Raw genomic sequence first — 14,864 nt, 5'->3', positions numbered from 1 at the left:
CCTTACAGGTGATTACAGCATACTGAGTAGAGTTCCCTGTGCTACACAGTAGGTCCGTGTTGGTTATCTGTTTTATACACAGGAGCGTGTATATGTTAATCCCCAACTCCTAATTTACGCCCGCCCCCCAGGAAATTCTTACAACCTTGCCCCCAGAAAAAGGTGGAAATAGAGACACTGTCCTCTACTTCCCCAGTTTCATGGCTGCCCTGAAATGGACTCCAGTCCTCAGATCTCGTCCTCGTTGCTCCCCCCAGAGACCAGGGCCTTGCTCAGCGGCCACGGGGGTAGCTATCTGGACTTGGGTTTGTCTCCCTCCAGGACCCCTCTGACACCATTGCCTGAGCTTTTTGTGGTGAAGGTTGTCTTCAGCACCAGAAGGTCCTGGGGACCTTTTATGTCCTCTGTCCTTCCTGCCGCCTCTGACCTTTCACGTAGGGTAACTCTACCCAGCCCCCCGGAACCACCCTGCACTTTGTCCCCTTCTCTCTGTCCTCCATCTGAGCCCTCCCCAGGGAGCCCCCAGTCCCCCCCCACTTTGGCAACATTTCTTTAAGGCAACAGTCACCCTGACCTTTCCAAGAATCCACCCAGAGGGTCCCTCACTCTGCGAGGTGACATCTTCATTGTATACAGCCAGGGAAGCCTCACGGTGGGGGGGGGGGTGGCCCTTCCTGCCCCCTCGCCCCCGCTGAGGGTCCTCTCTGGCCTCGGCTCTGCCTGGAGAGGGTCCTCGCTGGGCCCTGGGCCCCCCAGCCTGCGGCTTCCGGTTGCCAGAGCGACTCAGTGTGGCCGCGCTGGGGGTTGGTTGGCGGGACAGCAGAAGAAGACGTTTCCGGAGCCACAGGGCCTGGGCCCGGAGTCCAGGGTGACGGGCCTGCTGCCGGACAGGCAGTCACCGCCCTCAGCCCCCGGTCGGCACCCTCGCCCACTGGCAATTCGCTGCTTCTGTTCTTAAGATCAAAATATCCTATTCATTCCTAATAAAGCTGATGGGTGAATTCGGCCTTCGATCTGCAGTCAGGAGGGTTGCCAGTATCCCTCACCCCCTAGTTTATTTTATTGTTTAATTTTTATTTTGTTTTGGAGTACAGTTGATGTACATGTTGTGTTAGTTTCAGGTGTACAGCAAAGTGAATCAGTTATACACATACACGTATCCACTCTTTTTCGGATTCTTTTCCCAAATAGCCTATTACAGAATATTGAGTTCCCTGTGCTCTACAGTAGGCCCTTGTTGGTTATCTATTTTATATGTAGTAATGTGTTTATTTTATTTTATTTTGTTTTAAGCTTATTTATTTCTTTTTATTTTTTCCAGACGCGAAATCCAGTTTTAAACCATTTTTTTATGGCAGTGTACTTGATTTGCAACGTTGTGTTGGTTTCAGGTGTACAGCAAAGTAATTCAGTTATACGTACATATATATACCTATTCTTTTTCAGAGTCTTTTCCATTATAGGTTGTTACAGGATATTGAATAGAGTTCCCTGTGCTATACAGTTGGTCCTTGTTGTTTATCTATTTTACATATAGTAGTGTATTTCTGATAATCCCAAACTCCTACAAGAAATCCAGTTTTAGAGCTGTGGCCGTAGAGAATTTTACATTATTCCTAGTGTTTCTCAAGCACTTTTTTTTTATGTCCAGCATTGACAAGAGTCTATTTTTATTTGTTTATTTTCTGGCTGCACCGCGCGGCTTGCGACATCTCAGTTCCCTGATCAGGGATTGAACCCAGGCCACAGCAGTGAAAGCCCGGAATCCTAACCACTAGGCCACCAGGGAACTCCTATTTTTAATTTTTAAAATTTTAACTCAATTTTTAAAGGTTACTTTCCATTTACAGTTATGACAAAATATTGGCTGTCTTCCCCGTGTTGTATTGATACAGTAGTCCCCGAGCCTGTCTTACACCCAGTAGTCTGTGCCCTCCCCTCTCCCACCCCGCGTTGCCCCTCCCCCTCCCCACTGTAACGGCTAGTTTGTTCTCTAGATCTGCCTCACTCCCTCTTTTCATTGAACTGACTCCCCGCAAACTTCCAACCGGCCTGTGTGAGAAAGAACTACGGCCTGTGATTTGAGAATACGGGTCACAACCCAAACGGGGAGACGCAGGGAGAGTCAGGGGGGCCTTTACGAGTTTTATTTAGGGGATGACGGGGGTAGAACAGAAGAAGGGAAGCAGCTCTACCCGTGGGCATTTCCCCCTCCCTCTAAGAAACTCCCCCGCGCCAGGACCACGGACAAACCCCTCCCTGGAAGACAGCCTGCAGGGTTCTGTTTCACAAGCTGCTTCCAGGCTGCAGAGGCAGGCGCCTGCCTCCTTCTGCCGTCCTCGCCTCCTGGGAGTTCAGGTGCCTCGGCCTCATCGGGGTTTCAAATAAGAAAGATTTGTCGTCCTTGCCCTCATTAGTTCTTTTTTTTTTTCTTAAAGAAAAATGAGCTCAAGAAAGAGAAGTCTGCTCATAAGAACGTCTCTAGGCCGGGCTGGAGAAGCTAGGAAGTAAAGCTACCTAGGATTCATTCTTATAAACATCATAATAAATAACACGGATTTCAACAGACGGCTATAAATAACATCTAATGTTTGCACTCAACAGTGTCAGCTCTCAGGTGATGGCCCGGGACAAGTGGCCGCCCGGTCCTGCCCTGCTGGCTCGCCGCCCGGTCACCTAAGCCTCCCTGTTTTCAGAGGTTGTTTTCTGCATCTCTCTCAGAGACTGTAGGCGCACCAGCCCCTCCCTCGCTGCCCCGGGCGATCTTGGGGACCTGCCCCTTGGTGGGAGGACATCTGACAGGGAGGCCACTGGGTTACCGGTTTCCTTCCTCAGCGACTCACAGGCCCGCAGCCTCGCAGATGTGCTCCCTGGGTTTGTTTTGATAGCTTGTTTAAAAAACAGTTCCTATCCACCAGCTGTTCAGATAATCAGATTCCAAGTGGCAACCAACTGGGATTACTATGGCGGCTGTTTACCCTGACCAGCATGGCTCAGCTGGAAGATATGGGCCTGGGTTGGGGGTCCCCTTTCTTGTTCTTGTGATTGCCGCCCAGATTGGCCGTAAGGAAGCCTCCTTTTCCGCTTTCCTCCCCTGGGAGCCCTGTGTTCCCCGGGGAGACAACGACGAGGGGCAGGGATCTGAGGGAAGCTTCGGGAACGTGGGTGTTCTTGGCATCGGTGACCCTCACCCCATATCAGACCGTTTCACCGTCAGTACTGGGACTTTGTGTCCCCGCTTGTGCAGGGTTGGAGGGAAAGCCTGGCTCAGAGGTTGAGCATGTCCTCTGAGCTCTCCCTCCAGTGCCCCAAACCTTCCAGGCCTAAAATCAAACTTCCCACGTGCCCACCCAGCCCTAGCACCCCTACCCTCTTCCCTCAGCGTGCAGACGGCACCCACTGCTCCCCACGCACCCACACCAGGCCTGCTGTCCCCCCGGCTTTCCTGTCCCTTGACCCCCAAAGTCAGGGATTTGCCAAGCCTGGCTGAGTTTCCTGGGGCCTTTTCTTCCTCTGCCTCTATGTCTTCTTTCCCATCTCCACTGCCTCTGCCCACAGGTGCCCCCATCACCTGTCCCTTTCAGGTGCCCCGTCACCTGTCCCTTTCACCGTGGCAGGAACTTTCCATCACTGTCCCAGCCATCTTTCCTCCTCTTCAACTGCACCCTCCCACCACTGCTAGGCCCGGCTTCCTAACGCTGCCCTCTGTTGTCACTTACCTGCTCAAACCCCCTTAGCCCCTGCCCGCTGTGTGCAGCTTGGAGCGACGGGACCTTGTCTGCCATCCCAGGCCCTCGGCACCCTGGTTCCAACCTCACCTGATCTCCCTCTTTTGCTCGGTCCTGCTCTCTCCCCCTGTCTTGTCAAGCTCACATCTGTGCTTTCCAGCAGGGCTGATTCCAGGGGCTGCCCCTCCCTTGACAGACTCCATGAACGCACTTCCTGGAGTTGTACGGCCTGTGCGACAAGGGGGCCTCCGGGCCTTTGCCCATGCTGCTTCCTTGTTCTGGAGGGCCGTCCTCCCCCAGCTGCCTGTGAAAGCCAAACAATTCTTCAAATGTCACTTCTTCCATGAAGCCTTCGGTGATCATCATTGCTTGAAAGGGTAGCTCATGTTCACGGATCTCTGAAAAAAAATGTACCTTACGCTTATAATTTTCTTTGTATTTCAGATTTTGCTTAGAACACAAACCTCCATAAAGACTATTGATTACTTTCCTGTATATCGTTTGCTGTGCCTAGCGCTGGGCCTGGCACATAGTAAGTGCTCCGTAAGTTTTTGTTGGACGAATGAAAGAATGAATGACTTATGTTGGGCTTGGCTCCACCACAGCTCACTGTTCACCTCTGGTTGCATTTAAATTCAGGTACACGGCCTCTCCTCGTGCTTATTTACTACTAGAAGCAGAGAAGGATTGAGTCGAACCCTAAAGATGGTCCCTCCATTACCCAGACTCACTTAATGCGAAGCAGCGATTCTCAGGTACGTGAGTCCACAGAATACTAACTGGTCCAGTGCTTTGCAAACCATCGCTCAGAACGCTGGGCCCCAGGATATGTCTCCAGGGCATGGGGGTCTGGGGGGCAGAGGGCTGGGGACGAGGGAGCGTTGGGCCCCTGCCCCACTTCAACAGGTCAGCTCTGCTTGTCTCTGTGTCACACCTTGAGGTCTGGTAGAAGCTCTGTTCAACCAGAGGCCCCCCGAAATTTTTTTAGGAAAAACAGAAACTAAAAAATATATATGTGTAGTTCAACTGGGTAGCCATCTTACAAGAAGTGCCTGTCTAAACGTACTTGTAAGGCCCTTAAAGCACATCCCGCAGTATCCAATCAGAGCAGTCATCCACACTGCCACGGGACAGCCCCCCGCAAAGAGTCATCGGGTCCAAGTGGCCCCTTTGTCCAGGGAAAGAGCAAGAGGGTGGGAATCAGTGCCAGGCCTTAGCTCGGCTCTGCCACGAACAGGTCGTGTAACTTACACCAAGTGCTTTCCCTCCCTAGACGCTGCAGCTCATTTACAAGTGCAAGTGGGGGGTGGCCCCCCTTGGGAAGGCCGGGCTGCACAGTGGTTAGGGGGCGTCCCGGGTGAGCCTGATGGGGGCGGGGGCCGCTGGGAGAGGCGCACCAGGGCAGGAGTGCCAAGTGCTGGGCGCCCCGGTCTCCGGCGAGCCTGTGGATCTGGGAGGCCCACTCCAGCTCTGTCACTCGGAGACTGACTCAGCTGGCAGCCGTAGGGCCCGGTTGCCAGGGGAAATGCTGTCGGCACATTTATTCTGGGTTTGGATATTTAAAGAGCTGGGTGTGTGGCACGACATTTCGGAAGTGCTTGGGGAGGGAGGGGTTGCGGACCAGGGCTTTTTTTTTAACCGTTAGAGATATCCTGTCCTGCTCTCTCGGGTCCACAAAGAGTGATTTTCTTCCCTAAGAATCGGACGTGGGTTCTGCCCATTGTGTCTACCTGGCTGTGCAGCCTGGCAGGAAGCAGGTGGCCCAAGGTGGGACCTGGCTGCCGTGGGTCCCCATCCCAGTGCCACCCTGCCCCCTGGACGAGAAGCCTGGCAGTGGCCCCCGAGGTACCGGGAAGGAGGTAGAGCGGTGGTCTGGTTCCCCAAGGGCACCTGGGCAGCTCCATCCTCCACCTGGCGTGACATGATGGAGTGGCCTGGGCCCTCAGGAGTCTCGGGGCCCGGGTGACAGCACAGGGCCCCCGGGGACGCTGGGAGCGCGGGCTTCCTCTTCCTCACGGGCTGTTTGCACTGGCTCCGGAAACGCTGGCTGAAAGCTGGGACTTTGCGTCATTTTTTACTATTTGAACGGCCTCTTTGGGCTGCTTTTAGGAAGGTGGTTCTTTTGTCCCTTTTCTCACTCAGGATGTTGTTGCCAATAGATTTCCTCACAGACGCTGTCTGCTGCCTTTGTTTTCCTTTCCAGATGCATATGGAGAAATCTTCCAGAACTGAGGCCCCCGTCAGCAAATTGCACCTGTGGTGCAGTGAGTGGCACAGGGTAATGCTTCTCTCATGACATTTATTGTTTTCATTTCTGCTCACAGAGGTCATTTTGTCCACATGCTCATGGTAGCACATTTGAGAAATAGAGGAAATAAATATAGGTGATATAGGAGGAAAATTAGTACCACCTGTAGTTCCACGCCAGCCAGAGATCTACGCTTGGCAATCTGGCGTTGGTTTCTTTTTTCTTTAATTGGGCTCATTCTGCACACAGTGTAACGGAACTGGCGTTTCACGCCCCGCACTGTAGCGTCAGCAATGCCCCCTGCCCTCGAAGGCTTGTGGGTGCAGATTGCAAGCCTCTGTGGCTCTCCTTTAGCTCTGCCGCCAGCAAAGCAACATCGAAGACATTAGCCCGTGTTAAGGAGGAAGGAGGACAGGAAAGCCGCCCCGCGTGACCCGTGTTTGTACGTAGAGCTGAGACGGGTGGGATTGCGGGTGACTTTTATTCTATCATCGTTATCTTCTTTCCCTTCTAGAGTTCGCACGTTTTCCTGTAACAGACCTGAGAGTAGAGGCAGGTGATGTGATCCGAGGTGCAAGCTCAGTCCTGCCTCCCAACCAGGTGAGTTTCTTGGCCGCCCTGGGCCTCAATTTCCTCACCTCTAAAGGGTGGACGCTGATGCTACCTACCTCACAGGTACATTTTGAAGGTCAGGTGTAGGTGAAATGATGCATTAGAAGCCCAGTGAAGGCCCAGGGATGGGAACAATTGTGGCTTTACAGTATAATCATACAAATTCTAGAAGTTACAGGATTATAGGCTGAATTATGTCCCCCAAACATTCATCTGTTGACGTCCTAACCCCTAGGAGCTCAGAATGTGAAAGGATTTGGAGACAGGGGTCTTTACAAGGGTAATTACATGAAAATGAAGTCCCTAGGGTGGACCCTAATCCCCTGTGACTGGTGTCCTTAAAAGAAGAGTTGGTTAGGACGCAGACGCACACGGAGGGAAGACCACCTGAGGACACAGGGAGAAGACGGCATCTGCAAGCCAAGGAGGGAGCCTCCAAAGAAACCATCCCTGCCGACACCCTGACCTTGGACTTCCAGCCTCCGAACGGTGAGAAAATAACTTCTGTTGTCTAAGCCTCCAGCACTTGGTCCTCTGTGATGGCCGCCCACGTGAACTGACCACAGGTCCTTAACTGGAATATCGGTGTCACCGTTGTTCATGGTCTGAATCTCCACCCTGAGGTCCTTACCATCTAAGCATGCTGCTGAGAGAGCTCGTCTGAGCAGGACACAGCCCCGGCGCCCTTCCCACTCCTGGAGCCCCTCATCTTCCCAGGGGCCCTGCTCTCCTGCTTCCCAGGACTGTCTCTCCCAGGTGACGGCTCTCGACGCCCCTGGAGGGAACTTCCTCCTTCCCCCCTCGGGAGCCTCACTCCGCCGTTTCCCGCCCAAGATGCCCCTCTGGAGGGCACATCTGCCCTTCAATGAGGTGGATTTAAAACTCTCCAAATACCAACAGGAGACTGTGTTCGAGCCTGCTCCACTGGGATCACCAACACGATGGTCTCTTAGGGTGGGTTTTTTTTTTAATGTTTAACTTTATTTATTTATTCTTAACTTTGAAAATGTTTGGTGTGGTAAGAACACTTCACATGAGATCTACCCACTTAACAAAATTTTGTTTTTGTTTTTGATTTTGTTTCTTTGGCTGCACTGCACGGCTTGTGGGATCTTAGTTCCCTGACCAGGGATTGAACTCGGGCCCCGGCAGTGAAAGCTCTGAGTCCTAACCACTGGACCACCAGGGAATTCCCAGCAAAATTTTAAGTCTATAATCCATCATTGTTTTTTTAAATTTATTTTAATTTTTATTGACGTAGAGTTGATTTACAATGTTGTGTTACTTCCTGCTGTACAACAAAGTGCTTCAGTTATATATATATATTCTTTTCCATTATGGTCTGTTATAGGATATTGGATATAGTTCCCTGTGCTCTACAGTAGGTCCTTGTTGTTGTTTATCTATTTTTATCTATAGTAGTTTGTATCTGTTAATCTCAAACTCCTAATTTATTCCTCCACCACCCCCCTCCCCCTCGGCAACCACAAGTCTGTTCTCTATGTCTGTGAGTCTGTCTCTGTTTCGTAAATAAAGTCATTGGTGTCGATACATATCGTGTATCATGTAAGTGACATCATCTGGTTGTAATCCACGACTGTTGACTATTGGTACAGTGTCGTACAGCAGATACTTAGAGCTTGTTCATCTCACTTGCCTGAAACTTTATGCCTGTCAATCAGTAATTCCCCATAATTCCCCTCTCTTTCCAGTCCCTGGCAACCAGCATTGCACTCTGATTCTATGAATGTGACCTTTTAATTTCAGATACCTCATGTAAGTGGAACCATGTCTTTCTGTGACTTGCTTATTCACTGAGCATAATGTCCTCAAGGTTCACCCATGTTGTCCCATTTTGCAGAATTTCTTTCTTTTTAAAGTCTGAATGGTGTTCCACCGTACGCCTCTATCATATTTCTTTATCTGTTCACCTATCGATGGACATTTAGGTCACTTCCACATCTTGACTATTGTGAGTGATGTCATAATGAATACAGGAGTGCTAATACCTCTTTGAGATCCTGAATTCAATTCATTTGGGTAAATACCCATTAGTGGGATTGCAGGGTAGGATTCTGAAGACACGGAGAGGAGATCCCTGGAGCCGTGCCTGCAGTGCTTCCTCGGGTTACAAAGGCACCGCTAGCCCTGCGCTGGGAGCACAGGAAAGTGGTTGGGGGTGAGGTTATTTTTGTCTTGCAAACTGCAGGCCAGGTCTTTCTCCTGGGCCAGGGAGTTAACCAGTGCACCTCGTCTGCTAAGTCATCCCCTTTTCATCCCCTGTTTTCTCAGGAGACAGTCTTATAAATCTGGCTAATAACTCCCATTTCATTTCCCCAAACTCCATTAGAGGGAAGTTATAATGAAGCTCAAATACTCGCCAGGTTATTCACGGGAAAGACCTCTGGCTTTTAAAAAATGCGTTTTAGGTGGCCAGATTAACCTAGCGGCACATTACAGTACAGCCCTGCTGAAGTCCTGCGGGAGATCCCTGGCACCCGGCATTGTACCTTGCACAGTGCTGCCAGGAGCGTGAACTATCTTTACAGGAAGAGGCGAGAATTAATATGTCAGATGGAAAAGACCCACTGGCAGCACCCGATGAAAACCCAGGACCCTCGTTCCTTGCCAAGGTTCTTCAAGGTTAGAGTCATAATCACACGACTGAGGACCCAGCACCCTCGGCCGGCCGCTCCCCGAGAAGGGCACCAGGCAGAGCAGCAGAGAATTTACGTGCTGCCTCCCTCCATCTGGCCCTGCTCGCCCACAGCCTTGGAGAGAGGTACCTCCCTAGATGCGTAACTTACAGCAGCCACGTGGAAAACAACATGCTGATCTCATTCCTTTCATTACCTCCCTGGCAGAGCAAGTTAATCAAAAAAAAGGTATGATCGCTGCTTTGTGTTCACTTAAGAGGTTGATTTGCAATGTAAATATATGCATTTGTATGGTATATACATCAATATAAAAGTAATAATAACGATGATGGTATCTATCACTAAATGAGCTCCGGACCCTGGGGAAGGATAACTACACAGATTATCTATAACCCCACGAAGCCAACATTATTCGGTTCATTTTATTGATGGAGAAACTGAGGCTCAGAGTGGTTAAGGAACTTGCCCAAGGTCACACAGCTGCTATGTGACGGGATTCAACCTAAGTTATAAGGTAGTATTTGTGGCAGGGTGAACCGAAGCTTCTCTCTGAACACTCGGCCCCAATCCCACTTGATCCCCACCAAGGTCAAGGGAAAAACTTGGGCATGAGAGATAGACAGGCCCCTGTTCATTGTTGTGTATATGAGGAAGCTGAGGACTGTAACGGGGAGAAGATCATATCTGCCTCCAAGAAATGCAATGTTATTAAGACACAAGTAGGTTAAGAGTGAGAGGATGAAAAAAGCTATGCTATGCTAATCAGTAATCAAAAGATAGCTGGAGAGAGAATATTAGTATCACACAAAGCAGATTACAGAACAAATAACATATCAGGAATTAAAAAGTCATTTCATAATGATAAAGGGATTAATTAAGCCAGGGGACATAACAATTCCAAATGTTATGCACTGAATAACAAGGCTTCAAAATACATGAAGGAGAAATGAATAGAATTGCAAGAAGAAACAGACAAATCCACAATTACCGTCAGAGATTTCAACACCACTCTGTCAATAATTAGTAGAACAAGTAGACAGAAGATCAGCAAGGATGTAGACAACCTGGGCAACCCTCCACCAACTCAGCCTGATTGACGTTTATAGATCACATCACCCAACAACAGCAGAATACACATTGCTTGTTAGCGCACACGAAGATTTACCAAGATGCATAATACTCCGTTCCATAAAACAAGTCTCAACACATCGAAAAAGATTCAAGTCATATAAAGTATGTTCTCTGACCACGGTGGAAATAAATCACAAATCAGTAACAGATATTTGGAAAATCTCCAAATAATTGTACATGGAATAATACATTTATAACTAACCAATGAGTCAAAGAAGAAATTATATGATTATCTCAGTAGCCATAGAAAAAGCATTTAACAAAGTCCAACATTTGTTCCTGATTAAAAAACAAAACTTTAGTAGTAGAAGGGAACTTTCTCAACCAAATAAGAGGCAGCTACAGAAAAAAAAAAAAAAATGTATAGCTAACATAATGAATGGTGAAAGGCTAAATCCTTTCCTTTTCTAAAGATCAGAAATAAGACAAAGATACCTGCCTTCACAACTTCTACTCAACGTTTTACTGGAGTTTCTAACCAGGGAAATTAGGAATGATTTTGTTTTAAGGGACTTTGGGTCACTTGCAAAAGTAAGCCCATGTTGCAAAAGTGAAAATGTGCTATTATGTACAATTAAAAAGAAATCTTACTGACCATGAAGATGTTTCTAGGAGCAAACTTATAGCATTGTTGCTGAGATGCATGCTGTCCTCCAAGAGAACTTGTTTATTTGGAATATCACTTCTGAAGAGATTGTTTGTCAAACAAAACCAAACAAAAATAAGTCAACTTCCTTTAGACCTAATCTCTCCTGTCTATCTTCACTGGGTCATGGGGACTCCTGGGGGCTTCTGTATTCTTATGACTTCCTGGAGAAAGGCCAGACTTTGGCCTCAAATAAATCAACAAAAATGTGTTGTGCGCCCAGCATGGAGGTGCTGATGGAAGCAGAACATTGGCTTTATCCCTGGAAGAGTTTCAGGACTCAGTGACCAGTTTCTCCTGCAAATAAGTTCCCGTCTCTTGTCAGTATGACAATTAATTACCAGGCACCTGCAGGCTACGCTTAACAAGAAGTGCTGCATTTCTGCTAACGTTTTCTTTTCCAAACCTTCATTCATTTACTCATTCGACAGATATATTGGACACTTCTCTTGTGCCAGGCAGTCTTCTAGGTGCTGGCGATACAGCATGGAAGAAAACAGACAAAATCTCGCCTTCATGGTAGCTTGCATTCTAGCGGGAGAAACATACGATAAGCCTCATATAAATGAAGTAGATGGTATGTAAGAGGCTGATAAGGGCTCTGGAGGTGAATGAAGCTTGGGGAGGGAAATAAGAGGTACCTGCGGGTGGGGGAGGATTTGCAACGAGGGAAAACCTCATGGAGAAGGTGACGTTCAAACAAGGACTTGGAGGAGGTGGGGAGTGAGACGTCTGGATTCCAGGGCAAGGACAGCCGGGCAGTAGTAATGGCCTTGAGCTGGGAGGGCTCCTGGTCTTTTCAAGGGACACCAAGGAGGCAAAGGAAAGGACTGTCTGCACGAGTGAAGTCCTAGTCAGGTCAAATAAAGACGAGTCTTGCAAAGCGGGGTCCTCCAGGGAACCACCAGACAGCTACGGGAATAGGGTTTTGACCCTCTTCCGCCAGACGGCCGCTTTTCGCTGGGATCGAAGGCTGTTGGTTTTCAAAGCTACTGGGGAACTGGGGAGAGGGGGGACGAGAGTAAGGCAAGTTACAACACCATAAGGCTCATGGTTCTTCCTGAGATTCTGCCTTTTCCTTTTCCTAGTAAACACTCCCCGGTTGCTGCAAGCCTTTGGTTCATTTTCTGAATTCTGCAGAAGTTGATGGTGATGATTTTTGCCACGGTTCTCAGAGAGGATGTTCAGAGGTCTTTACGCCATCCTTCCCGCCGACACTACTCTAGAAGGGACACTTGAGGCTGGAAATGGACATAAACGGAGTTGACTAAGCAGGGTGCACCCAGAGTTTTCCGTGTGTGCAACTGTGAGAGGGGAGAAATATTTGGTTGGCTCAGGGGCCCCAGGCGGCAGGACAGTGGGAATCAGGCAGGATGGGTAGCTGGGGGCCATATCCGAACTGGCATTTGAAGCTTTTGAGGAGATAAGTGAACATGAATCTTTGAGGAAGATTAAGCTGGCAGTGGGTCCAGGAGGTGAGCTGGAATAGACGGAAGAAGACCAGTCACTTTAGTCAGAAGGGAATATTGTGTGCCTGAGAGAAGCAATGGTAGCTTGGATGGGAGAGCATCCCCAAGGAAGCTTTGGTCGATGCTGGGTTATTGCGGGGTGGGGGGGGCTTCTAAGTACTGTTGTTTTTTGGAGTTATTGACAGTGAGACACCCCCGGCCCTAAGTTTCCTTCTTGCCGTCCCAGAAATTATGTAGCTTCCAGTGGGGCCCTTTTGGCCTCACCCTCTTATACTGCTTGCTCCCATTAAGGACCCTCACATCTTGAATATCTTGAGTATCTTGAGGTTCATGGCCAGTAATTCCCCCAACAGTACTGCTCCTGTGTGGGGAAGCACAGCTGGGTCCGCATAGCCAGGCTCTACCGTAAACACACAGGAAGTTCTTGAACACTATGGGGGGCCCTCATTTCAGGAAATCAGTGTGTTTGTCATCCATTTGCTGGTGGGGTCACTGTGCAGAGAAAAGAGGGGCTTGGCACTTTGCTTCGGGGATCACCGATAATCAGGCCCTCTCTTGCAGGTACCGTGGCCCGAACGTCAGGGTTGGCGGGGGGACACACGAGACACAGCAGGTGCCGAGATTGCCCTGTGCTGTCGTATCTCCCAGGTGATAGGTCCAAATCCTTCTTCAGAACATTGGGGTCTTTTCAGACAACCTGAGAAAGACCTCCGGTCCCAGGCCAGCTCCGGCCCACAAAAGTGGAAAGAATGATTTGGTCAGACACTCAGCATTTCCCCAGGTGTGTCCCATGGAATTCTGGTCCCACAAGTGTCTCCTCACAGAGAGGTGTGACGAGTGAGAAAGTGCTTCATTCTCCATTTCTTTCTAGAAGCCACGCAGTACATGTGAGCACATCAAAGCTCGGAGAAGTCCTGCAGTAAAGGAACTCGGTGTATTTAACTGAGCATTTCCTAGTCACCACTGACCCTGGGGCTGTTTCTCCACCCAGTTTGGGGTGAGGCCTTTAACAAGGGCCTCTTGGCCTACCCTGTCTTTCTCTGGTCCTACAAATACGGCCGGCCTCTCGCATTGATGTCCGAGGGCTTCCATCAGCGCGGGCCCCTTGAAAAAAATGAGGATTTCAGTTAAATACGTAGCAAGTCACTCACCCAGAGGTCCCAGCCCCGCTCTGCTTAATTGTCCCCCCGAATCCTGAAGGGCTTCCAGTTGCTCAGAAACTTGGAAGGCTCTATCCGCCATCCTCCCTCAGACCTTCCTCCATGGAAAGTGGGGTAAATGGTACCAGCACTAACCTCCCAGGATCGTGGAGGTTGCCTAACACATGTTCACGCAGGAAACGTGCTCGGAACAGCTCCTAGCACCCAGCAAGCTTTCTACGCAAGGAATGCCCACGTTTTAGCCGTTATCGGGAACTTACTATTATTCTGTGATGTTAGCGTGTGGCTCTAGTATTGTTTTCTTTTTTTTTGCACAAATGGTCAAATAGTCCAAAGCCACAAGACATGACTGCAGGATGTGGGCAAACTCCCCGTCTCTGTCTGTCTGTCTGTCTGTCTCTTTGTACACACACACACCCACACACACTCGTTTACTCTGAATTCACCGACTCCCGTTCACCTGTGTCTCAGGCCTGGGGGCCCAGTGACAGACCCGCTGAGGTATGAACTCAAAAGATGACCGAAAGCAAGAACAGAGGCTCTTTGGGGCAGATACAGAGGGGGAAGGGGCGGGGCCTGCCACCGTGCAGGACTGTGGTTCAGGGAAGGTCTCGACGGTTTTGCGGGAACAGCTCAGTGAGCTCTGGGCCAGCCCTGCCCACCGAGGGGAAGCAGCCCCTGGTCTCCCTCAATGTCTGGAGAATGAGGTGTGTGCGTTGCCTTTTAGAAAATACTGCCCCACACACAGGAGGGAAAAGGATGTAAGCCCGGGAAGGACTTTCTCCCTGGAGGTAAAGGCTGGGGAAGGCCGGGCTCCCTGCCTCCGGAGGAGAGGAAAGGGCAGTTTGGGAAGTGCCCGGTGCTCCCACCCTTCCCCACCGCCCCCTTTACCGGAAGCCGAGAGCTGGCTTTCCCCTGTAAAGGCACCGCAGGACGGTGGGCCTTCTGCCTGTCACCAGCTAAAGAACATTTCTGAGAAAGCACAGCCTCCTTGAGGAATGGGAGAAGGGGGGAAAGCCCAGGAGGCCAGGTCGAAATTTCCAAACAGAAAAGGCGTGTCCGTGACCCTCAGAGAGCAAAGAACAGGGCTAGCCGAGGAGCAGCCTGGGGAACCGGGCTGCAGGGCAAGGCGCCCTTGTCTGTGCGCGCTCGGGACGCCCGCCCCCTGCGCCTATTTCATGACAAACGCTCCCCCCCCCCCATGGATGCTTCC

The 14,864-nt window shown here is 49.9% G+C and overlaps 2 long non-coding RNA genes across 4 annotated transcripts in view; one reads left to right on the top strand and one right to left on the bottom strand.

Annotated features, from left to right (window-relative positions):
- Window positions 1-14,864, bottom strand: part of LOC125963619 (uncharacterized) — a 687,634-nt gene that overhangs the window by 242,463 nt on the left and 430,307 nt on the right. The window lies entirely within an intron of this gene.
- Window positions 3,592-10,641, top strand: LOC125963613 (uncharacterized). Of its 3 annotated transcripts, XR_007475787.1 has the most exons (5): window positions 3,592-4,260; window positions 4,368-4,483; window positions 5,932-6,006; window positions 6,491-6,576; window positions 6,934-10,641. It is a non-coding gene; the product is annotated as an uncharacterized LOC125963613 (long non-coding RNA). The 3 variants fall into 3 exon arrangements; XR_007475785.1 differs by having other exon boundaries at window positions 6,491-10,641; XR_007475786.1 differs by lacking the exons at window positions 3,592-4,260; window positions 4,368-4,483 and adding an exon at window positions 4,869-5,573 and having other exon boundaries at window positions 6,491-10,641.

This window comes from Orcinus orca, chromosome 2 (genome assembly GCF_937001465.1).
Source record: "Orcinus orca chromosome 2, mOrcOrc1.1, whole genome shotgun sequence".
In the NCBI taxonomy this organism is placed as follows: domain Eukaryota; kingdom Metazoa; phylum Chordata; class Mammalia; order Artiodactyla; family Delphinidae; genus Orcinus; species Orcinus orca.
Note: the sequence above shows the minus strand (reverse complement) of the source record. Positions and strands in the feature narration are given on the sequence as shown.